The sequence below is a fragment of the Camelus ferus genome, chromosome 25 (genome assembly GCF_009834535.1).
Source record: "Camelus ferus isolate YT-003-E chromosome 25, BCGSAC_Cfer_1.0, whole genome shotgun sequence".
Classification (NCBI taxonomy): Eukaryota; Metazoa; Chordata; class Mammalia; order Artiodactyla; family Camelidae; genus Camelus; species Camelus ferus.
In genome coordinates this window covers 16,618,885-16,642,272 of record NC_045720.1, presented here as the reverse complement: position 1 = coordinate 16,642,272, position 23,388 = coordinate 16,618,885, and the positions used below count along the sequence as shown (strand labels likewise).

The 23,388-nt window shown below is 41.8% G+C and overlaps 1 protein-coding gene across 6 annotated transcripts in view; it reads left to right on the top strand.

Annotated features, from left to right (window-relative positions):
- Positions 1-23,388, top strand: part of COLEC10 (collectin subfamily member 10) — a 397,848-nt gene that overhangs the window by 260,853 nt on the left and 113,607 nt on the right. For all 6 annotated transcript variants that reach the window (XM_032468090.1, XM_032468089.1, XM_032468088.1 and 3 more), the window contains one exon: positions 401-564. The gene's annotated coding sequence lies outside the window, so the exon portion shown is untranslated. The remainder of the gene's footprint in view (positions 1-400; positions 565-23,388) is intronic.

The following is a 23,388-nucleotide window of genomic DNA, read 5'->3' as shown; positions in this document are numbered from 1 at the left end:
TGGTCCCATTCTGAGGTCCTGCAATTCACCAGTTTATTCTCAGGTTGCAACTAGAACTCTGTCCTTACAGATGCTGAAAAAGACACTGCAGAGCCAGCCTCCCCATCAGCGCTGAGTGTTCCATTCTGTATCTCCTGAGGAGGGCAACTTCTGCTTTTCACCAGAGTTCAAGTAGAGAAAGGGGAAGAATCGGGGCGGGGTGGGGAGGGGTGACCCCCCAGGGGCCCAGTGTTACCCCCAGGGATCAGAGCATCTGCTCTTTCAAAGCAGCATCTTTCCACCAGGAGGTCAAAGTGGATCCATAGACAGAGTAGAAAGTACTTGGAAAGATTTCAGCTCTTCGGCTCTGACCGTGAATTACAGAAGACAGAGGGGCTTATTCAGCTTTCTCTTTCCCCAGCATTGTGGTTTCTTAAGTGAACTAGTGACTGAATGGAGATCAGTGAGTGGGGACGAAGTGGTATGACTCCAGACCTGCCCCTCAGCTTCTGAACTTCAGCTTTGACACCTACGACCTGAGCTATTGACTTTCAGACTGACCATGGGACTCGAGTAAATTCAAATGTGAGTAGTAAAGCACCATGTAAACGACAGTGTTATTGTCTTTACTAGGGTAATGCTTGTCTAGGGTACCATTTGAAGGCATTTTTCTTGAACTGGCATATAATGCCAGTGTGCAAGAGTCAAATATTGGAGAAAACTGACCAAGGATTGAGTCCTGCTGTGTTAGCCCTGGGACAGCTGTATGACTCTCTAAGCCTCGGTTCCTCGTGTGTAAAATATAGTACTGCTATTACAGAAATGTGGGCAGGAGAAAATAAAAGCATTTTTTAAGTGTTACATAAATTAGATTAATCACTAATTGTGAGCACTACATAAAGCATGCTGAGATAACTTAGCATAGGAAATATTTACTCATTTACAGCTGTGATTATTTTAGGGGAGTACGTAAGATACTGGTCTTTAGAGCCAGACTCCTAGACTTGAACCCCAGATCTACTACATCCTGGCTCTGTGACCTTAGGCAAGTTTTATCTAACCTATTTGTGTTTCTGTTTGATTTCGTTATCTGTACAGTGAGAATAAAAATCATGCCAACCTCAGAGGATTATAAAGGTTACTATGAGGTTTAAATTGGATAAAACATGTAAAGCACTCAACATAGTATTTAGCTCACACTAAGTACTCACTAACTGCTAGCTATTATTATTATTATGTTATTATTATTATTATCTGAGATTCTTGCAGAGACATTTATACAAATACAAGATAAGCCTGGACTGTAAGCTCCTGAGGGCAGGAATCATATATTTTCCTATGATAGTCCTTGAAGTTTTAGTTCAGCCAGCATCTGGCCTCCCTAAAATTATTCAATAAATAATAGTAATGGCAGTGGTGTGTGTATGTGTGTGTGTGCGTGTATGTGGAAAGGGGTGTAGTTAGCTGTCATCTTGAGAAAAGTCAGGCACCATTTATCCAAGAGTCACAAAATAGACTATGTATTGACTGTGCATTTCAGGGCCTGACCGTGGGCTGTTTATTACTCTCCCACTGCCAAGAAATAGACAGACAGTCTGAGTTATCGGTCACATCATTTGTTCTATTCCTGGAGCAATCTGGCCAGTTCCCCTGGGTCTTCCCATGTCATGCACGACAGTGAGCAGCAGGCCCTGAACACTTGGAGGCTGGAGTTCATCTTAAGCCTGGATTGGAATGGACCCAGGGATTCGAGACTGAATCCAAGGGGAGCTGTCGGAACACTCACTTGGCAGACCCCATTCATCTTCCTGTGACAGAGCCTTCACTGGCAGTGGCGATTGGTGACATTAAACCAAGTGTCCTGTAAATGTAACCTTCTGTTTCTGGGCACCAGAGACATGTGATGCTGACTTTCTAGGTGGCCCCTCATCAGATAGTCCTCATCTTCTCTTCCCTGAGCTCAAAATTTGAGTTTGGCCCCAGATCAAACACGTTTTCACTGCCCAGATTTCTGATTGTTCCCGCCTCCATTTCAGCCAATCCTATGTCTTAGAGAAATGGTGCCTGAATACTGGGAAGTCCCACCAGGAAAACATTTCGTCTCTTTAGCACAGCAGCAAAGCACCTGATATGGAAGGCCATTTATAATCATCATCATAATGGAAATGCCTGAAACTCAGGACAGGAGTTGATTTAGGTCATCTAGGAGACAAAGCGTACAGTGGGCTCTGAAGTGACTGATTGAATGTCTAGAACATCTTACACCTGAGCTCCCACTCCTGCCAACTGGAAGTACAGGTTCTGAGGTAATTGTATATGAAAGGTTATTAACTAGAAGAACACGAAAATATTCCTTGTTATTTCATTGATATTAAAATGAATCTTTTTCTGATTTCATAGAAGAAACAGAAGGAAAAGAAGAGAAATATGCAACTAGCCTATTGATTTTCCTCTCTTTTCTTTTATTAATGTTTGCCAGTTTCTTCGTTAATAAACACAATTTTAACTACTAATATTCTAGACAAAAGCTATTTGACTTTTAAGGTATTATAGACTCTGTATAAAAATGGGTGTGTGCTTGCTTTAAGAAATAATGTGCAGAAAGGCAAGGTTATATATATAGCTGAAGTGCTTTCTGCTTGAGTAAGTGACCCATCGCTTATGGGTCTGGACGTGTTGGACCAGGGCTCAGTAAGAGCTAGCTAGGGTCCCCACTCAGTGGTAGGATGACTCCAGCATTGTCACTCATTCATTAAAATGGTCCCTTCATCTAAAGCTGGCATTAATCAAACAGTCACACAAATATATAAAAACAGGACTGTGTGCTACATGGAAAGAAATAAGTTACAGTAGGAGTAACTGACCCAGTATGATTTTAAACCACATCTCTCTAAAGTGAGTATGTTAACTAGTGGTGAGAAGATGGTGTGGGAGAGAGAGCCCTTGGGCAGGGACGACAGGCTGTTAGCTGACCTTGAGGTGAGAAAAAGGTGTGATTTCAGGAATTAGGAGAAGCCTAGTATGCCTGTTACATGGAGAGCAAGTCATTGCCTGGACTGGAAGAGGCTGCAGAAGTGAGGGGACAGTGGTCAGGCTGCAAAGTGTAACTGATTCTAGTCTTTCTCCAAAACACCACAGAAAGCACAGGAGGGTTTTAAGCATAGGAATGACATGACTATTATAGCTGCTGTGGGATGGAAATTCTCTGACTTTCACCCTGCCACCCTCAGGGTCGTAGGTCCAAACATAGTCATAAAAGAGAAGACGCTCTTTCACTAAAAACCACAGCGTAACTTGAAAAGTATTTTTCCAAGTTTAAACTTCTTTTTAATACCTGCTTACGGTAAAAATTCAAATCTTAACACGGATACTATGGAGGGTAAACTTCCATTTTTCTTCAGACCTCCACTGCCCATTTACAAAAGCTTCTACTGTTAATGATTCTTGTATAATCATTCAGATCACATACAAACACATGTTTATGGACAGATATCCTGTTGTTTCATGCAAAGAGGAGCATGCTCTATAGTGTCCCAAAGGTTGCTTTGCCACTTCACATTGTTTCTGTCCCATCCCAGCATCAAGTCTGAGGTCTTTAAAAGAGAGAACTGAATACATGGAACTGATTATAGAATCCCTGAGAAGTCAGAGGATGATAATACAGCCAAGAGATGAGGGATGACATAAAGCCGTTACCCCCCTACCCTCGTGGGTCAAAGGGGAGAGATGGGGGCTTTTCTCACCAGAAGGAAGGTGGAACCACAGTGGTTCTGTCCAGTGGGATCTGAGCTCTGAAAAGACAGAGCTGCAGTCAGAAATACTGCCCCTCAAAGTTCCTGTTAGAGATTTCCATTGGCCAAGCCCAGGCAGGAACCAAGAGGCATGGGAACCTGGGAACGCAGCGTGAGCTGGTGGGCTCTCCTGTGATACAGAGAAGAACGGGGGGAACAAAGGATGGTTTGTGGGAGCAAACAGACAGAGGATGGACACAAATATATATAGAAGTATCTTCTTTTTTCACCATAGCACAACATTCTAGTGTATGACTCTGCCATCATTTATTGAACTAGTGCTCTAGTGATGGACAGTTCAGTTGCTTCCAGTATTTTTCTGTTACGAGCAACTTGGCAATGAGTATTCTTATGTGTACATCTTGGCACATTTAGGTGAGTGGACTTTTTTAAGGATAAATTCTTTGAAATCTACCTGGGGCAAAGGTATATGGATTTTGTGTTTGGATAAGTGTTGTCAAGTTGTTTCCCAAACACCTTACTATTAATATTAACCTTACCCCTTTGTTGGGGGCAGGGCGATAACTAAAATAAGTTAATACTACTCCCTGTAGCCCCTGTCACACGGCACTGAAAGGAGCCCTGCATTCTTTAAGTGGGAAGGCTGGTTTTTCACACTCTGTAAAGAAAGCTGCCTCATCGACGATTCAGGGCTGAGCATCTTGTATTAGCCCACCAAGCGGAGGCTGCGAAATCTGTCTTAGTCAGCTTGCCCTGCCATATCAAAATACCATCGACTGGGTGGCTGAAACCACATACATTTATTTTCTCACCGTCTTGGAGGCTGAACGTTTGGGATCGGGGTGCAGCTTCTGGTGAGCCCTCTTTTTCTGGCTTGTAGGTGGCCACCCTCTCACTGTGGGCTAGCCTGACCTCTTCCTTGTGTGTATTCAAAGAAAGATAGCTCTCTCTTTTCTTACCAGGCTAGCAATTCTATCGAATTAGAACTCCACTCTGATGATCTCATTCAACCTTATTTACCTCCTAAAAGCTGTATCTCCAAATACAGTCGCATTGAGGGGTAGGAGTTCAACATGTGAATTTGCAGGGAACACAGTTCAATCCATAGCAGTACAGTTCTGGCCCTTCGTTCAGGACTTATCTCATGCTTAATTTTCAAGGGAATTTAGACTTTTGCAATACTTGCTAGAGTGCTCAGATAAATGTGTTGAATATGTAACTGGAAAGCCACGCCTTTTCTCTCCCTCAAATTTCTTTTTTCCTCCTTTTCGGGACTCTCTTTTCCCCTCTTCAAAGCCTCCATAGTGAAGGCAGTTTCACTTTTCATGACTACAGTACCTTCTAAAATGCATCACATGTTTGCAGATTCCAGTTGCTCTAACTGTATGAGGTTGGCAAGCTACTAGCAGCGGGGATATCTTGTACATTCTTTGATAAAGGCTTTTAAGAGAAGAGCTAAGTTACATTAAATAGCATCATATACCCTGCCCACTTGAACAAAGCAAAAAATATGTCAAGCCTTTCTGCACAGGCAACACACAGCACAATTTTCTGTTTGAAATGTCTGGCAAGGGTGGTGCCAAATTCATGATCCCTCTAAGGGGATGGGAGAGAAGTTGGGAGAAAGGAAAACAAATCTCAACAGGCCAAAACACGGTGGCTGTTGTTTTCTGCAACCAGAGGAAAAGACGTAACTCCTTGCTGATAAACACTTTGACCTTGTCTGCCAGTCATTCCAGTCACTTCAGCTGGAGTTTCCTGAAATTCAGATACCCATCTGGTGTCTACTCAGTCCCAAGAAATGGCTTCCTTAATTAAACAGAGATGCATATCCCAACAATCACTCACCCAAAGGCTTTGGAACAAATAAATGTTCATATCAGAAGGATGTTAGAAAATATTGCGTGCATACTCAGATTTCCTCTTCAAAAGTCCGTCAGGAAATGCGGTCATCTCTGGTGTCAGTTCCGAGATTCTCTCCCAGATCCATCCCCTGCCATGCAATTTGTCTGCACCTGGCTAAGGAAAATATGATAGATGAGAACCCTTCGAGCTGTTTTCCTAGCAGTCAATCAGGTGCTTCTATCTGGGAAAGGCCCCTCCTTTAACTAACACAAACCTTTAGAAACAAAGATTTTGATGAAATAATTTTCAGAAAAACTACCTGCAAGAGAGAATTGCTTCCTGAAACAGGAGTTTGCCTAGGAAATGGCTTAGCCGCAAGGAGCATCTATAGGTGACTGGTAAGCTAAAGAGGGGAATGAAAGTATTTAATTTTCAGCTGAAGGGTCACTATTAACAAAACTGGGAAAGAAAGTCTGTTTCACCACAAATAAAGTAATTTTCATTCATGTATTGAACAAATACTTACTTAATACCTACTAGGTATTAGGTACTAAATAGGTACCAGACACTCTACCCCCCATAAAGACAGAAATAGTTCCCACACTTCTGAAGCTTTCAGTCAGTGGGGAGAGAGAGTGTAAAGAAATAGGTGGAGAAATAAACTCTTTGGGTGCCGGCAAGCCAGTCGCAGAGAGTGATAGGAGAGTCAAAGTCCACGGTACAAGTTAGTGTCATGGCGCATGCCTAGAAAGGGGTTACTTTTATGAGCTTCTTAGGGAAGAGCTCTCTGAAGAAGCGGCTTCTGATTGGACAAGGGAATGATGAGGACACTGCCTGTTCTAGGAGGTGGGGTCAGAGCCTTCCAGGTAGAGCGAAGAGCAAGTGTGGTAACCCAGGTGAGACGTGGCAGTGGGCTAAAGCCAAGGAAATAAGAGGGAGATTTTAACCACATGCACCCAGAGTGGTGGGCAGGGCCAGACCAGGCAGTGTCTAGACAGGTCAGGGCAAGGATTTGGCATTTGAGTTGAAGGGCAGTGGGAAGCCATCGGCATGCCTGAAGATGTGAGTGAAGTGATCTGGCACACATACAGAAGGACCATTTCGGCAATATGACTAGAGCAGAAGCGAGAGGACCACCGGAAGCAGGAAAGTAATTGTCACCGGGACAAGCATCATCAAATCCTTAAGTCCTGACAAGCAGAAGAGTGAGTCTTAGCGCCACCACTTATATCCAAGTGCTCTTGGTCAAGCCACTTCGTTTCTCTGGGCCTCTGAGTTTCATAGTCTATAAAATGAATATTCTGGTTACCTGATGACGCTATACACACTTCATAAAGATACTCGGAGAATCAGATAATGCACGTGAAAGAGTTTATTAGTCCTACGGTGCCATGTAAATTTCTCTTACTACTAATAAAGGATATTTCCTTGGAGCCTATGTGTGGAATTAGTACCCAACATGTCGAAAGGATGCAAGAGAACTAAATGGTAAAATAGGCAGCTATACAGAAAGAAGCATTTATGCTAAGTGTACGTGAACTTCCACATTTTTTTAGTTTCTGCATTTTTTTCTAGATAAATTGAGTTTTAATTGTTCCCCAGAGTAACAAAGATGATGATGACGATGATATTTTTGAATGCCTACAATTTCTAAGATACTGTTCTTAGTATTTTACATAATATAGATACAGTTACTCTTCCTGTTTTTCTAAAAAGAGGACTGGAGCTGAGGGAGGTAAGTACCTTGCATGAGATCAACAGCTAGTGAATAGATTTGAGTCCAGACAGTCTAATTCCAGAGTCTGCGCTCTTTGCAACTAGCTCTGCTGCTTATAACGAACATGAGGGCTTTCTAAAGCTGGAAGTCAATTTTGTCCTGCAGAGTGATTAGGTATCACGATAGCAACCAACAGTTGAAAGTAAATGAGGGTAATTTCTCTTCTTAGATTAAAATCTGGTATCTATAGATATTTATCAGCATGCAGACCCCAAATGGTCACACAGTTTGAACTTACACTTTGATCAAGCCCCAACTCCCGTCAAATTTTTGGTCTTGTAGAAACAATTTGCATTGTAGGTTGACATGAGGCAAATGTGACAATATGCGGTGGCAGGATGTAGTAACAACGCCTCCATCAGGCAAACGAGTGCTCCTAGGATCAGAGGTAGAATACAGGACAGTTCGGGGATCAAAGCTAGGTCACTGATACTAAAAATACTTTATTTCTGAGTAGTTTCTTCTTTTGATACTATTGTAAAGGGGATTTCTATCTTAATATCTCTTTCAGATGGTTCATTGTTAGTGTATAGAAATGCACCTGATTTTCGTGTGCCGATTTTGTATCCTGCAGCTTTACTGAACTCATTTATTAGTTCTGACAGATATTTGGTGGAGTCTTTAGGGTTTCCTGTATGTAAGATTATATCAAATGCAAACAGAGATCATTTTACTTCTTCCTTTCCAGTGTGGATGCCTTTTACTTATTTTTCTTGCCTAATTGTTGTGGTTAGGACTTCCAGTACTATGTTGAATAGAAGTGATGAGAGTGGGCCTCCTTATCTTGTTTCTGATCTCAGAGGAAAGGCTTTTAACTTTTCACTCTTGAGTGTGACAACTGATACCAAAGAAATACAAGTGATCATAAGAGGCCACTATGAACAACTATATGCCAGGAAACTGGACAACCTTGAAGAAACGGCAGACTTCTTAGAAACATACAACCTACCAAGACTAAACTCATGAAGAAATAGAAAATCTGAACAGACTAATTACCAGTAAGGAGATGAAAATCAGTAATCAAAAATCTCCCAACAAATAAAAAGCCCGGAACCAGGTGGCTTCACAAGTGAATTCTACCAAAATTTAAAGAAAAATTACTGTCAGTCCTTCTCAAACTCTTCCAAAAAATTGAAGAGAAAGGAATACTTTGAAACTCATTTTATGAGGCCAGCATCACCCTGATATCAGAGCCAGACAAGGACATTACAAGGAAAGAAAATTACAGGCCAATATCCCTGATGAACATAGATGCAAAAATCCTCAACAAAATACTAGCAGACCGAATTCAATAGCACATTAAAAGAACCATATACTATGACTGAGTGGGATATATCCCTGGGATGCAAGAATGGCTCAGCATATGCAAATTGGTAAGTGTGATACAGGGTGTGAACAGGACGAGGGATAAAAATTACATGATTGTTTTCAATAGCTGCAGAAAAAGCATTTGACAAAATTCAACATCCTTTCACAGTAAGAACTCTCAACAAATTAGATATAGAAGGAATTTACCTCAACATAATAAAGGTTATATATGACAAGCCCACAGCTAATATACTTACTGATCCTAAAAATTAAAAAAAAATTGGCTAAAAAAAAAAAAAAAGAAGAATTGGCTACATGCTGTATTCCTCCAAGGGTATAGAGGGTGTTAAATTACTTTAGCCAGATGTTCACATTTTTTTTTTCATTATTCTCCTCAAAGGAGAAATTTTTGAGTCAATTAAACTTAACTTAAGGAGAGAAATTAAATACTAAGGCAGAAGATGTTCTCAGGTAGGGTTGTGCTTTAGAAGAACATGAAACCCCTGCAATATTTCAGGCTTCCTTTTACCTCTTCCCCCTCCAAAGAAATATTGCCCATGTGTGGAATATATCACTGCCATCGAGAAGACATGCTTTAGCCAATCCAGTGCCTTGTATACCCGTAATTTCACCAATGAGAGCCCGTTTTACTACCATTATGCTAAGTAACAAGGTCACTGATGCTGCTGGACAATGGACAGGGCTCAGTGCCTGGACTGTGGATCTTCTGATGAAATGCTCGTTCACCTCCTGGAAAGTGGGTATGCTGGTTAAGTCAACTGCCTATATGCACAGGGTAGACTAACCTGACAAATGTATATATAACATCACACTGTGCTGAAATATTTTAAAATAAATTACAGACATACTAAGAGGAATCCAGAGCAGGGGAGTGGCAGAGGAAGGAGGTGTGTACAGGGAATAGCCGAGACTACGGGAGGAGAGAAAGGATGGGGTTTGGCTCCGGAGGAATGTAAACAGTGCGTATGGGAAAAGCAGCCCAGATTGTCTCTACCATTCCTCCTCAGGTACATGAAATGGCCTTTGAAGGTTCATATTTCTGTAGGCGCCACATGGCAGTCAGTGAGAATTAGGCAGATGGAAGCAGTAGAACCTGAGGACAGCCGAGGTCACCTTTTGGGTCCTGGTACAAAGGATAGTCTCTGTGTTATTATTTCTGCTCTCAAAGACAATTGCTTCTGCGGGTAGAGTTCCAGTAGAGGCAAAGACATACTTGCACCTCTAAACCACACCATTTGGAAGGATTTTGCACAGTGGGACCAGAAGCTGGGTCTAGACATGATGACTTAGTGGTTCTAACTCCAGCCATTGTGCAGCAGGAACACTTTCTTGGCAAGAGGAAGCCTCGTGGCTGGGCTTTCAAATTCATGAGAGCTGTGGCTCTTCCAGCCAAAAAACATAGGGAAAGTCACACAAATTTTGCATTCAGTTTCAGAAGGTTCATGGCCTGTGGCTTCTGTAGGGAAACTGATTTGGAATATGATGAAACATTTTGCTGCTCAGTTTTAAAGAGGTGTTTGTACCTTGGTTAGTAATAATATTGTTGTATCATCATTTGTCATATTTCAATATTTATGTTTCCTGGGTTCTCGTCTAGGTTACCCATCCTGAATTTTCAGTGTTATATAAACGAGGGTTGTTTTCCCCTCACTAGTGCATCACTGAACTAACCAAGTCTATAAATGGGCTCGCCCTTTGACACTGTGTACTCGCAGAACAGCTCAGGTCTCAAGGCAGCTGATTCTGCTTGGCAGGTGTGGGATGTGTGATTGAGTCATTCTCGAATCTCAAAGAGATATTTGTTAGAGGGAGCAGCAAACAGTGACTGATTCAGGAGCTCCTTGGGCTCCAAACAGCCTGGTACTTACCACAGTTTACATTTGAAGGAAGCTCTGCTGCCTCTCTTGCGGTTGTTAAATGTTGGGGACATGAAAGGAACACAAAAGCAGAAGTCCCCAGGGGCAGGCGCAGTGGGAAGTGTGGAAGAGGGGTTTTTTGTGGCCTTTCTTTTAAATCCAAGTAAGATAAGGTTTAGGGCAGCATAGAGCAAAGATCTGGCAGTTCAGAAGCCAAAGCAGTCAAGTCCCTTAGGGCTTTTTCAGATGAGAAACAACAGAGCAGAGTGTAGCTCTGGTTCTGAGGCTGGACTCCTTGCATTTGAATCCTTACTCTGTGTCCTTTCATTCCTCTGGGCCTCAGTTTCTCCATCTGTACAATGGAGATGCTAATAACAGTATTCACTTCTTAGGGCTGTTCTGAGTATTAAATGGAAAATATACACAAGGCACTTCCAACAATGCCTGGCAAGCAGTAAGCTCTTCACAGCTGCCCGGGCCTGTCTGTGATCAAATTCACTAATTCACAAATTCACTAAGTATTACTTTAGAATGATTGTACCTTGTGCTGTGCAGGCACAGCTGTCTAGGCCATTGAGTGGAGAGATTTTATAGTTTCAAAGATATTTCATGCTACAGTTACTGCGTATGTAACAGTATAAACTAGATATTTAAAGCAGAAAATCTTCCAGAAACCATGGCAGTCAACTCAGACACAAGTGTTCAGGAATACCTGCAGTGTGTTCAGTCCTGTGCTAAGCACGGCGGAAACCTGCTGAAGGTAGATAGATGTCCACGTGTCTTTCTTGTCTTCTGGGAGTTTATCACCTGGTCACTTAATCAGAGCTTTGCCTATGCTGTTACCTAGGCTTTTAAAAAGTTACAGAAAAGAAGTGGTGGAGAAGATCAAAAGGCATAATGATGTAAGTATGATGTGAGGTCTTTCGGAGTTTAGCAGGTAGGAAGGATACATTTGAAACAGGCTTGATGGGAGTGGAGCTACCTGGACAGGCTTCCTGAAAGAGAGGGGCTTTGAAAAATAAGCAAGGCTTTGCGAAGCAGATATGAGAAAGAAATGGATTCCAGGCAGGAAAAAGAAGGCTACTGGAGGCCCAGAGGTGGGCGGAGGGTGGGATGGGGGTGTGTTGATGGTGGTGGCGGTGGAAGAAGACTTTTGGGTGTGTTGGTTGGTGCGTGACCCCAGCAGAGGGAAGGTGAGCAGCGCAGGTGACAGAGGACCTTGTCATTGTGCTAAAACAGCAGAGAAGGAAGATGCTGAAGGAAAAGTGTGGATGGATTTGAAAGCCAGATGCTACTGTTGTTCTATGGGCAGTGGAGGCTCAAAATTTTTGAGCATGATGAGAACTTTGCTTAAGGCACCATTTGTAAACCACTTTATTCTTTTCTAAGAATTTTCTCATACTTTATTTCATGAAGTCCTTAAAGCAAGGCAGTGCAAAGTGTAAAGGAGCCATTATTTGCCTCATTTTGGCCTTACGTTTGTCTCGCCACACCACACACTTTGCAAATAAAGCAGAAGGATCCAGAGATTGTCCTGTTCACGCCCAGAGGAGGATTAGGAGGAAGGGGATGGGACAGTATGGACCACCTGTGGACCACTCTGCAGAGCTGCTTGTCTGGAAACAAAAATCTGCTTTTGTTCCAAACAGTGTCAAAAGTTTAAATAAGAATGATGTCCTTATTCATAAAATATATCTACATTGTCATGCTATCTTTAACTGTACCCTCTTATTTTATCATATAAACCATAGGACACAATCCAGCATTTGTACAGTGCCTTAAGTCAGCAAAGTACCCTGAGATCTTTTAATCATTTGACCTTTGACTAATAACTGACAGGTAGATCGGTTAAAATATAATTGCTATTTCTATAAGAAAATTAGAAAAATTGGGAAAATAGCACTCAGAGAGGACCAGTGACCAGTCCAGAGTGGCACAGTTAGGAAGAAATAGTCAAAATCAAAACAAGAGCTTGAACTTTCTTTGAGTTTCTTTCAAAACTTCCATGATATTTTGCTAGCCGTTTCTGCTTAACTCAGTTCAAGCTATTATCCATCATTTGACAGTAAGCTTCTGTAGATTGAAGGGTATTTTCAACGGTTACTAGAACTCGTCCTTGTCTGCTTATTTGAGGCTGGTGGACGGGCGCCAAGATGGAAGGTTACAAGTGGCCCATCTGACAGAGGGGCTGGCGCGCTCTGCACGGTGCTGGGACAGGTCAGCAGCATGACGGGACTGCCACAGCTGACCTGGCTATGAGACATGTTGCACGTTGTTGATTTTTTGGTCTGCTGTCCTCTCCACCCATCTTCCACTCCCTTCCCTCCCGGGCTGGAGGAGCAGAGAGAGCGTGACACTGGAGCTCACCTCTCCTGGCTGGGTACCCATCTGCGTCAGCGTGGCGTCGGCTTTGGCGCCCAGGTGGCTGGACTTGAGGCCATCTTTGGGCAGCTGAGATGATTTCTTTCTAATGGTTTCTTGACCTGCAAAGCCAGGAGAAGGTCATTTTTGCTTAAAGAGACCTCAAAATTTCAATGGGGAATTTGGTTTTTAGACATTTTTCTTGCCTGCTCAGTTCTTAACTAATGAAGAAACAAAGTCATTTTCAAAAAAGTGACTTTGCAGGTTGGCATGTCAGCTCGTGGGCCTGCAGCTGAGCTTATGCTTTTCCAAGGCGTACTTGTCTAAAGGAGAAAGGGAACCGATCATCCCCGTTTTGGGGGGTTTTGTTTGTTTGTTTGTTTTTTGCATTACTGAAAAGGCAACCCTCCCACAGGGCAGTGATGGATGTAAATTCTGGCACTCACACAAAAGCATTGAGAAATATTTGCGGTCTCTTTAGAACCTTGTAAAGTTAACAGCTTACCACGGGAAGGGACTGCTGGAGCCACACATTCAAATCAAACTGAAGGGAGCAGTGTAGAGATTACTAGTGTCATAGGGAAAGTCCAAAATGAGTACTGACCTACTCACTGCATGGGCTGTTCCTGTGTATTTGTATTTCAAGGAGCAGTAATCGCCTCTGAATCTATGGCCAGTTAACATGCAAACGAGGTTTTATTGAGTGAATGGATGAATGCCCAGTGCATTCATCACCAGAGCTTTTATAAAAACTTTTCCTTTAGCTGGAAGGCCCTTTGCCCAACATATTTGCTCTTACATTAAGTCAACAAATATTATAAGAACCTTCTAGGGCCCAAGCATTATATTCTAGAGAAGAGGGATATGAATAAGTCAGGGCTCACATGTTCAAGGAATTTATACTCTAGTAGGGAAGACAGATGAGGGACAAGTTGAAACAAGTTTCAAAAGATGAACCCAGAGTGCTGTGGGCGTTTATGAAGGGAAAAGAGCCCAGGACTGGAAAGTCAAAGCCAAGGTCCAGCAGTTAGACAAACAAATAGGAAATCAACTAGAATTCAGTTGAGGAGTTACTGAATAAAATGATAAAAGTAATAAAAAAAAAAAACTACCATTTATTGAGTCTTCATTAAGTTCAGGGTCTTTTCACGTATATTATTTCAAATATCACACTTTATAATACCCATTTTCCAAGTTAGGAAACTGCGATTCAAAAACTTGCTCAAGCCCACACAACAAATAAGTGCCAGGACTGGGGTCGGGATATATCTGCCACTAAAGTTACTGCGTCCCATGTAAATACAAGGTCGGTTCTTGATTAATGCATCAATTCTTGACGACTATCCACGTCTCTGATATTCCACTATCCCTCCCTACCTAGTTCCAACCTAATTCATTCATCAATTCAAGGAACTCTCTCTAGGCACATCCTGCATGCTTTTATTTTTCACTATAACACTTGTCATCATCTAACATACAGTGTGTTATATTTCATCATTTCTAAGATGCCCCTTTCTTCATATTTTTACATCTCTGAAGTTATGGCGCATTAAAACACCAGTGACCTAGCAAAGTTTGTGATGTCTTTTTCTTTGTTTACACATAAAAATAACAGTGCATCTTCAAGTTGGTGGCATCTGAAGGTCCTAAAATATGCAGTATTGTGCTTATGTTATATTGCTTATTTTCTGTCTTCCCCAAGTAGGTTATAAGTTCTGAGAGGACAAGACTTTTGTCTGTCTTCCTCATCTTTGTACCCCCATCACCTGGAATGTTGCTGAACAGATTAATGACTGATTAGACACTGAGTGTCTACTAATTATCAGGGGCTCTGTGAAGGGCTGGATAAAGAGTGAGGAATAAGATGGGCATGGCTCTTGCCCTTCTGGAGAAGATGCAAATTAAACAAACAAGCAACCAAATAAACACATAGGTAAATGTGCAGTGGTACATGGGGAGTCGAGAGAATTGAAAACATTGAAGGTGCTGTGGAGAGAATAGATGAGGTGTTTTCCAAATTTAGATGGGGAAGTCAGGGATGCCCTCTCCAAGCTGATATCGGGAGAGTGCAGGCAACAAGTCCAAGACGATTGTGCTACCTGACATGTATAATAGCCAATGTTCACCCTCCATTCTAGTCCAAAATATCTTCTCCCCTTTTGCAACAGTGTGTGATATTTATTGCATCTGCTTGCATTTTTAGTTATATTTTTGAAGATATTCTTTCTGTCCACCTAGACCACAAATGCATTCATTCTTCTGGTGGAACGAAAGACCATTGGATTAGACCTTGCTGGTGGTTCTAGCTCTGCCCCTCCTTTACAAATTGAGGAAGTTATTTAAACTCTCCAGTCCTCAATACCCTTACCTTTAAAATTAGGAGGTTATATTAGAGAATTTCTAAGGTGTCACTGAGTTTTAACACTTAAATTCTATAACTATCAGCCCATTTTAACAAACAGATAGTGAGGAGTTACTATGTGCTGCTAAACTTTCTGCAGGGCACTGGAGGAATTCAGATGAAAGACGAAAGAAACACACAATCCACTCACTTAAGGTGTTTATGATCTTGAGGAGGAGGCTGATATGTTGACAGCTTCAGTATTAAGGCAGGGAAGAATTTCCTCTGTGTCTGAACTTTCAACTACCTGTCTTTCACAGGTGTGAGCAGAGATTCTGCCTCTTAGGAAAGACGTTTAACTCTGCCCGCCACCAGCAGATGGGGCGAATGGTCACATCAACTAGACATGGTTGCATTGAATTTAAGAGAGAGTGGATTAGAGGGAGCTTTGAGAACCTCAATTGTTTATAGGAAAATAAGCATCTGTGTGGCAGGGTAACATGGGAATTGAAAGTAAGGGTCACTTTGTTCTGTTTGAATGGGGATGGGAGTGGGGATGCTGTGGGGTGGGTTAGAGGTGCTATGGAGGGAAGCTCTGTAGGGCATTGATGCCTCAGTGGAATTTTGAAGGAAGTATATTAGTTGGGATGCCTTCAACTTCAGTTGGGGATACCCAACTGAAGAGAGATGTGATAGGAAGGGCAATCATTATTCCATGTGATGTAAGCTACAGAGGCAGGGAAATTCTAGATCTAGTGCAACGGCTCAAGATGCCATTGAGAACTCAAAACTCTTACCTTTCTGCTTGGCCCTCCTCAGAATATTGATTTCTGTTCTTTAGCTTTCCGCCCTCATGATGGCAAGATGGCTGCCTAATCCCGCAGCATTTTTTAAACAAAAGTATTTAAAAGGCTGAAAAGGGGCAACTTTTCTCAAAATTCTTTTTATGAAAGAGAAGAAGCATGTTTCCCCATTTCGTACCCCAGTCTCAGCCCTTCCCTTCAGGTCGCAGTGGCCTTGGCTGGGCCCCATGCCTGGGCTCTAAACGCGCGGGAGCCTGGGAAAGCAGGAGCCTGGAGTTTTCAGCCTCCACATCGGATGGCAGATTCTGTCTGCCGGGCGGAAGTGTGTGTGTGAAGGGGGAGCAGGGAATGATGTGGCTACTGGGTAAGCCTCCAACCCGTCTTCAAAACAGGAAAAGAAGGAGTGGGGAGTTATTAATGGATCTCATGCTCTGGCCTGGCCCTTTCTGAATTGCAGGCATTCAATTGATATTTGTTGATTGAGGGATCATTGTCATAGAAATGGAAAATCAATGTCAGGTCAGGCAACTGAGTAGTAACATCAGTTATTCTTTCCAGGCCATGACTGGATGAAAAAATTTTTAATTTTGTCACTTGCCTGGGTGACTGTTGGTATTTCTACGGGGTGGCTAAACTAAAATACTAATTCAACATCAGGAGAGGCAGTGGTGGTGTTTTTTTAAAAACCATGTCTAATTTGGCAACTGTTACATAATCTAAAAGCAAATCAGGGAAAAATCTGAGTTCAATGGAAAAAGACCAGATCCTAGGAAATGAAAGTTTACTGAAAACACCATGTGTGGGGCTCTAATGACAAAAACAGAGTGTGAGGTGGTCCTCGGGCTATGGAAAAAATTCAGTATGTCCTAACGAAGTACTTAGTGTCTGTTGATTACACATGGAAACTCACAGCAAGGAAGCAGGAGAGGACACCAAATTAGTGCATTTTAAAAAGTCAACTATATATACAAGCAGACATTAACTTTTTAAAAAATTTCCTTTGCCTTTCTCACAAGTACAAACATAACAGAAAGCCAAAAAAGTTATTGTCTGACTACAACAACAGCAACAACAAGAATATTAGTGTCTTCTGAAAGGAGACACAAGTCATTGTGTTGGAGGGGTGTGGATTATTTTATAATTCGTACGAAATAATGCAGAAAGACTGCAAAATTAGTATAAGCACGTCGCTCGCAACACCCGGATCCTTTGAAATGACTCCTCGCCATGTGTTTTTAAGCCTGCTAAACCCTTCTGCAGAATTGTGAAAACTTGTCTGGAGAACAGAAAGCATTAAAGATGAATAAAAGGTATGGGGTTATTTCCCACTGCTTTTTCTTGGAAGAGATTGCTCCATTTTTAAATGACGGGGGCTATTTAACTCCAACCGCAATGTATTTACAGTACTTTTTTTTTTTCCCATTCATCTAGAGTTTTATTCTTTTCCTCCACTCCACCCTGCCTTTCTTCTTATGAATGCAGAGGCATGTAATAACTCAGGGAAAGGGGCTACAGAGGAACATCAGGTGTTGATTCGTCTTTAAATCTTTTCAGTTTCATGGTGTTTGCTATGATGTGTCAAGCCAGGTACTGCATTTCTGCTGTAATTTTTCTTTCTACCTAGACTAGATTCACAGTCTTTTTGAAGTTGTTATGTGCTTTTGTTGACAAATTGTCTCACACCTCTTGCAGTTCTTAGATTCCTCTACGTCCTTGAAGGTAATGAAGCAATTTCTGCCCTTCTTTCAGTATCTAATAAGGCCTGATGAAGTGGTTCTTCGTAAGGAGTTCAGGTGACAGTTAAATAGGGAGGTTTCACCTGCACACAGGCGTCTACTGACCAGATCAGAGGCTCCGCGACCTTGGGCCTGGCAAATATACCTGGAAGCACTTCTTTGAGTTATTCTGATGTACAAGTCTCACTCAAACCATAAGACTGTTGGAAATCATAAATTTACTCTCAAAAAAGAAAAGGGGAAAAAAAACATGAAGAAAAGAAATGGAAAGAAATAAATAGAAAGAAAAACAAAGGCCACATAGGCAGCCCTTGCATGGGGCTCCTGTGCTAGTCAGACAGTATGGGAATACTGGGAACTGATGGAGTATAACAGTTAAGAGACCAGCTCCCTGGATTCAAATTTCTGCTCTGCTGTGTGACCTGAATCAAATTAAGTAACCACTCTGAGCCTCAGTTTACCCATCTTACAATGAGTATAATAATAATGCCCACAGTGATTTGGGGATTTAATCATCTATTACATATAAAATTAAAAACTTACAGATGTGCTGATAGCCTGGAGTAAAGTAGTTGTTCAAACTGTCAACTTTTGTTATCTCAGGCTGCTCAGAGGCTCCAACGGAAAGTTAAATAATGTTTGATTTTAAAAAAATGAAAACCTGAGTGATAGTAAATAAAGACATTTTATTTAATAAATAGAACAATTAAAAACCTGAGCTCCATAGTAGGATATCATTTTAGGCTGTACTTGTTATAAATTTCTGGTCCGTATTTTAATTTAAATAATTATATTAGCATTGATAATGTCAGAATCCCTTTTCACAGTATTAATAAAAAAAATCTAAGGTATCATAAAATGACATCTAGAAATTACTGGCTTGGATAATTAAGGATGACATTATTTCTAGTCAGCCAAGAATATTTGGGGCTGCATTATCCAGAAGATTAAAAATTCATTTAGTGCATCAACAAGAAGGCATGAGAAGAAAATGCCAATTCTTAAAATGAGATTATTCGATAGAGATATTTCAAAACAAGCATTCAGTGGTCATCAGAGATAAAGTTAGATATTTGTTGTAGTTCTTCATATTTATTTGTGCCTTAGAGTGTTTTTTTTTTTCCCTTTAATTACAAATAGGAGTAGACACAGTAATCTTTTCTGTGCTTGGGAGTCCCCTACAGTTCTTAGTCTGATCCCGAGTCAGACTCCTTTCTGGGGATGCGTGAATCCCGTAAGAGTGACTTCTTTAGACAGTGTCCTCTCATAGTAATGTTCCATTTGGGGATGAAGTTAGTAGAAACGCTATAACAGAAATCTTTGCTCTTATCCCCAAATGCCTGGCATGGACATTGAGCCATCTGGTTCATCCAGCAGACAGGAATCACTTGATACAGAAATTCTCTCCCAGCAGCTCTGATTTCCTGTTGGACAGCTTGCCCAACTTTGTTTGTCATAGACTGCAAGCTCCACACACAAAAGGACCAGGTGGTCTCCACGATTCCTAACATCAATACCAACAGTGAGAGCATTCCAGAATTTTACAATCCAGAAGGGTCTTGGGGGTGCTGAATAATGGTCCCCCAAAGATGCTCTCATCCTAATACCCAGAACCTGTGAATATGTTAACCTTACATGGTAGAAGAGACCTTGAAATTTCGATTAAATTAAGGAGTCTGAGATGGGGAAATTATCCTGGATTGTCAGGTGGGCTCAATCTAATCATAAGTCTCCTTTTAAAAGGAAGGCAAAAGGCCAAAGTCAGCAGAAGGAATTGTGACAATATAAGCAGAGATTGGAGTGATGGAGCCATGAGCCAAGTATACCAGCAGCTTCTAGAAGCTGGTGGAAGCAGGGAACTGATTCTCCCCTGGAGTACCTGAAAGGAACCAGCCCTGATGATACACTGATTTTAGCCCCATAAGACTCATTTTGAACTTGTGACCTCCAGAACCATATAATAATAAGTCTGTGGGGTTTTTAAGCCACTAATCTTTGGTAATCTGTTACAGCAATCATGGTCAACTAATACAGACTTCACAGATCATCAAATTCAATTTTCTTTTTTTTTTGGATTGAGTGACGAAAGGCCCAGAGAGCATGGCCATTCACTTATTAACTTATTCAGCAGCAAAGTATTGAGCTGCTAACATCTGCCAGGCACTATGAGCAAGGGGCATATGATCCATGCTATGCCTTTCGGAACCTTTCTTCCGGGACCCTGGGCATCAGAATCTGGAGTGGAGGGACCCTCCCCCTGAGAAACAGGATATTTGGAATTGACCAATACTGATGGTGGCAGGCCTGACCCCCAGAGCTGCACTGTTTCCATCCCTTCCAGGGACTCGGTAGTTCACTTTTCTTTTAATTTCTTGTAACTGTCCAGAACTTATAAATTCCTTCATTTACACAAGTTGCCTAGAGTGGGTTTATGTGGCTGTTATACCCACTCTAGTAAATTATCTAAATAAATAATCAGCTGAGAGTGTCCTCTGAGCACATCGGAGGTTTGTGGTGGTATCTTAGAGCAACAGTTTATTTTTAGCAAGCCCACTTTCTTCCACGGAAATAGTCTCCAGGTCATTAGCCAACTGATGTGTCATCACCAATGAGTTAAGTCCACATCCTCAACTCAGCATTTGAGACATATTTTTCTCTGTCTACGTGGAAAGAAAAATGTGACCCGCAGCCTGAATTTGCAATCCTATGATGTCTGAACTGCTAAAATTTGTTGTGGGAAGAATAGTGTTTCTATAAATATGAATTTCATAATAATTCCATGAATATTATCTACCACCAGCAAATGAGAAAGTTGCCTTTGCTGGATAACTTCTAAAAAATTGCCATGTAAGGGATGATGGCGGATGTATAATGCCTTAGCTCTCATCCTGCTCAGGGAAGAGCAAGTTTTCCCAATAAAGAGAAAAGTCAGAGAGCAGAGGTACTGCCTACATGGGTACACGTCCGTGAGGTTTGGCTTAATTATTTCAAGCACAGACCCTTGATGAATCTGGTCCTAGACAACCCGAGAATTCGCTGTGTCTCCCCTTAGCGCTTGGACTGGACTCCAATGGTAGCAAGATTCAACAGGTTGGTTCAGTGACTGAAGTTGAATCCAGGCTCCACAACTGGATTTTCTTAGTCAATTCAGTTAACCTGGTTAAGCCACCAGACCCTTAACTAAAAAGTGAAACCAGTGATAGCATCTTTGTTATAGCTGAATTATAAGGTTTAAAAGAACTAGTAAGTGGATGAATGTCATAGAGATGTTCACAAATGCTCTGGTTCTTGTCTCTTCTGGGTAAGATTGAACTCTCTCATTCCTTTTAGAGTGAGGGTGGTGGCCAAGTGACCAACTTTGGCCAATGAAATATGAGCAAAGCTGACCCGTGTCACTTCTGGGAGGGGGCCTTTAAGAGCCAGTGTTAGATTCACCTTCTCACTGCTTCAGCAGCATCAGGCATCCACGTGGTGACCTCGTCATGCAGTGGGGTCCTGGAGTGAGGGTGATGTAGTGCTTATCCAGCAGCTGTCCTGAGATAAACCTCTTATTTAAAGCCACTGATCCATTTAAGGGCTATTTATCCCTACCACAAAAACTAGGCTGCTTGGAATCACATGTAAAGCACTTAACACAGGTTGGATGAGAGGTGAGGTCATAAGGGTAATTCATTACTCATTTAATGAAAGTTTGCTGATCACATCTGAACACCATGCAAGGTGATTATCATGGAGAAGGGGGAGCTAGAGTGCTTGACTTCATGGAGTTCACAATTATGCTGAGCCTGCTACCCTTCCAAAACTGAGAAAAAAACAATCAGGAATGTTTCATATTCCTGCAGGAGAGAGGGAAAAGCTTGGGAAGCTGGGCTGGCCAAAACTCCTCTTACAGGGACAGAAGGGCAAAGAACTGTTATCCCTGCTTAAGAACAAGAGCTCTGATGGGTACAATGGATATAACCTGGTTGATGTTGGTTCTAGGCACGCCTGAAGGTGTGATTCCTGCCTGGCGATGGCACCATTATCGATGCTTCTGCTCTGAGTTTCTTGACCCAATATGTTACGACTACACCCAACAAAATGGCCCTCTTTTATGGAACTCATGCCTAGTTCACTCATATGAACTCACATTCTGCCTTGCCTCTGCCATCCTACTAGACCAAAGTAAAACCAAGTGTTTCTCCTTCTGATCCACCATCCGTCTATTCTAGCTGTGTTAGACTTACCTGAGCTCTAGCCTTAGGACAGCTTTCTGAAGAAGCTGAGAAGCAACAAATCAAAAGGCTATTTATGGAGATTCCTTAAAAACCTGAAAATAGACTTGCCAGCAATCCTACTCCTGGGCATATATCCAGAAGAAACTCTTAATTCAACAAGAAAGATGCACCCCAATGTTCATAGCAGCACTATTTACAATAGCCAAGACATGGAAACAACCTAAAAGTCCATCAACAGAAGACTGGATAAAGAAGATATGAGATAGAGAGATAGATAATGGAATACTACTCAGCCACAAAAAACAATGAAGTAATGCCATTTGCAACAACATGAATGGACCTAGAAATCATCATACTGAGTGAAGTAAGCCAGAAAGATAAAGACAAATACCATATGGTATCAATTATATGTGGAATCTAAAAAAAAATGATACAAATGAACTTATTTACAAAATAGAAACAGACTCACAGACATAGAAAACAAACTTCTGGTAAGTGGGGAAAAGAGGAGGGAGGGATAAATTTACAATTCAAGATTTGCAGATACTAACTACTATACATAAAATAGAAGAACAACAAGGGCCTACTGTATAGCACAGGGAGCTATATTCAGTATCATGTAGTAACCTATAATGAAAAGGAATATGTATGCATGTGTGTGTGTGTCTAACTGAATCACTGTGCTGCACACCAGAGACTAATATGACATTGTAAATCGACTATACTTCAATTAAAAAAAAAAAGGCTACTTATTTCACTCCCTTTCTGGAAACAGACGGCACTTGGTGAATCGTGGTGATGATCCTCCCTGGGTTCCCAGCAGCGGACCTGAGCTCTATGATGTGGTGCCTCGTTCCTCTGAGGTGGGAAGGCAGAGGTCCCTGTTGCAGTCTTGCCTGTTCCCACATGAGAAGGGGTGTGGGTGGTTCTGGACTTTGGAAATCAAGAAAGAGCATCCTTTCATATTGGATTCCGCAGTCAGCAACGTGGGCTCGGCAGAGATGCCCCAGCCCAGGTGTTACCTAGCAGAGTGTTCTTGGCACCTCCCAGAAAAGGCGAGGGAAGGATGCTAAGGGAGTTGTTGATGGGCTCCTTCTTTAGACCTGAAATAGTCTGAAATGAAACACGTGGTTTTTCTGCATTCTTGGGGTAGCTTAAGCAGGCTTGATGATGTGGTGAATAAAAACATCATTGTGGGATCCATGCTGCTTCATTATGAATCCTGGCCTTGCCGCTTCCGAGATGTACGATCTCGAGTAAATGGTTTGGTCTCTCTGAGTGCCAGGTTTCTTACCTATAGGATGGTAATGTTCACGTGTTATCGGTGGTGGTCAAAGAATTAAGTGAGATACTATGTGTTAAGCAGTGTTTGGGGCATAGTGGACTCTCACT